General features: G+C 47.7%; 1 pseudogene; it reads left to right on the plus strand.

Moving 5' to 3' along the window:
- The first annotated feature begins 1266 nt into the window (after nt 1-1266).
- Nucleotides 1267-2626, plus strand: LOC103743958 (annotated as a pseudogene).
- Nucleotides 2627-2861: the final 235 nt, after the last annotated feature.

Raw genomic sequence — 2861 nt, forward strand, 5'->3', positions numbered from 1 at the left:
ATTTCAACTGCAAAAGTAAAAATTTACAGCCAATTTTGAAAGAGATGCATCTTAGCTCTGGAAATTGTTATTGAATATATCAATGCTGTTGCAATGAAATGCTTCTTCTAATTATATGGTTATTTGTTGGGAGACCTCTGTTATGCAAAAGTTGAAGCCCCTTCACACCAGACAGCTCATGCAGCTTGGGGAATGTGCCGCGGGCTCCTTTTCATAGCAAGGTGCTTTCTGGCATCTTTCCTGTCTCTCCCTTTGAAGTGGCTGCCACAAATGCCCTGACATAAACATGGCCTTTGGCTCTGAAAAGATACCATGCCTTCCTGTAATTTTCCTAGCAGACAACTGTCTGGCAGAAATCCACTTCCACATGTAAATAGAATGCCTCACAAAGCATCTAACAGCCAAAGCTTTTACCACTACCCCCATGGTATAAAAATATCCTAGCCTTCTCTTAATAGTGGGAGATCGGGTCAGAGACTGAGTCCCAGAGATTGGGTCCCAGAGAGAATAAAGCTGTAAGCACAGACTGAGCCGAGCCTTGAGTCTTGTGTACCGAGAGACACCCAGACAGGTAAAGAGAAAACACTGTACGACGACACAAAGTTGGAGGCACTTTGAGCTAGGTGGTCTGTAATGCCAGGAGGCAGAAGCAGGTGTATTTCTGTGAGTTCAAGGCCAGCCCAGTCTACATAGGAGACCCAGTCTCAAACAAACAAACAAACAAGCAAGCAAGCAAGCAAGCAAACAAACAAACAAGAGCTAGAGTCCCCATTCACACTCCCTTCACCTGAAAGGATGGTCTTGGGGCTGGGGATATGGCTGGGTTGGCAGAGTCCTTGCCTTACACGCCTAGCATGCACAAAAGCCTGGGTTTGATGCCCAGCACTGTATAAAACTGAGCATGGCTGGCTGCAACTGGAGAGGTTGCTCAGTGGTTAAGAGCACTGGCTGCTCCTACAAAAGACCCAGGTTCAGTTCCCAGCATCCACATAGTGACTAACAACAGTCTATAACTCCAGTTCCAGGGGCTCTGATGCCCTCTTCTGACTGCAGGCATGTGGTACACATACATATACTCAGTGCCCCATAGTTATTAAATAAATAAATAAATAAATAAATACCAAAAAAAAATCATGTATTTTGAGCTTCTGGTCTGCGTGCATGCTGCCTGGTCGGGGCCGGACTCTGCACTGACTTTGGTGCAGTGAGGCCGAGTGGTTCACAAGTGGCCCTTGGCCAGGATGTGGCCTGGACCCACAGGCCCTGGCTGTGGATGGGCAGGAGGCCTCCAACAAGTCAATGAACAGTTGGCAGATCAAAGATGAGAAAGTCAAGCCAGACACCAACGGTGTTCACAAAACCAGTACTACACAGGAGACAGCGCTGCCCAGTCTTTATCAGAAGCAACCTTCTGGATGTGCAAACGAAGTGGAAGTCGTTCAGTGAGATCCAAACTACCCCTCTACTCAGTGAAGTCTTTTGAAGAGCTTCTCCTGAAACCACAGCTTCTCCAGGGAGTCTATCCCATGGGCTTCCATCGGCCATCTGAGGTACAGAACGAGTTGCCCATGATGGGTGCTGAACAACAGAACCTGATCGCCCAGTCTCAGTCTAGTACTAGGAAGACTGCTGCCTTTGTCCTGGCCATGCTCAGCAGAGTGGAGCCATCAGATAAATACCCTCAGTGTCTGTGCCTGTCCCCAAAGTAGGAGCTGGCACTTCAAACAGGGAAAGTGATTGAGCAGATGGGCAAATTTCATCTGGAACTGAGGCTTCCTTATGCTGTTCCCAGGCAATAAGTTGGAAAGAGGTCAGAAGATCAGTGAGCAGACTGTCATTGGCACCCCTGGGACGGTCCTGGACTGGTGCTCCAAGCTCAAGTTCATTGACCCCAAGAAGATCAAGGTGTTTGTTCTAGATGAGGCTGAGGTTTGTTCTGTGATGATAGCTACTCAGGGCCACCAAGACCAGAGCATCTGCCTCCAGAGGATGCAGCCCAGAAACTGCCAGATGCTGCTTTTCTCTGCCACCTTTGAAGACTCAGTGTGGAAGTTTGCCCAGAAAGTGGTTCCAGACCCCCACATTATTAAACTGAAGGGTGAGAAGGAGACATTGGACACCATCAAGCAGTATTATATGTCCTTTGCAATAACAGGAGAAATTACAGGCCCTGTGCAACCTGTATGATGCCATCACCATCGCTCAAGCCACGATCTTCTGCCATGCCTGCGAAACAGCAGAGCTGGCTCTGCTGAGTGGAGAAACGATGGTGGAGCAGAGGGCTGCGGCGACTGAGCCAGCTTCCTAGGGAAAAAGAGAAGGCTCTAGGGACCACCGATATGTGTGCCTGTGGGATTTTGAGCTTCTGGTCTGTGTGCGTGCTGGCAAGGCAAGCTTCTGTCATCATCAATTTTGATCTTCTCGTGGATAAGGACAGGAACCCAGACAATGAGGCCTACCTACACCAGATAGGGAGCACAGGCCATTTTGGCAAGAGGGGTCTGGCAGTGGACCTGGTGGACAGCAAGCACGGCATGAACATCCTCAAAGAATCAAGGCACATTTTAATAAGATAGAGAGATTGGACATGGATGATTTGGATGAGATTGAGAAAATAGCCAACTGAGAAGCTTCACCAGCAACTGGCACCACCCTCAGCAATGGCCCTTCAGGGGAACCAGTGCTTTAATGGCATAGGCCATTAGATCAAGGCCTGAGTAGAGACTACCTATCTCATTCAGAATTACATTTGGACTTGACAAAATGTGTGCAAATGATAGAAAGAAATCTAAGGAAAATTTTGCATTTTGGAGAGTAGTCCTCCCTTCCTCCCTTTTTTTTGTTAATTATTTATTTAATAA

Source organism: Nannospalax galili, unplaced genomic scaffold, assembly GCF_000622305.1.
Source record: "Nannospalax galili isolate Female #2095 unplaced genomic scaffold, S.galili_v1.0 scaffold1082, whole genome shotgun sequence".
Taxonomy (NCBI): domain Eukaryota; kingdom Metazoa; phylum Chordata; class Mammalia; order Rodentia; family Spalacidae; genus Nannospalax; species Nannospalax galili.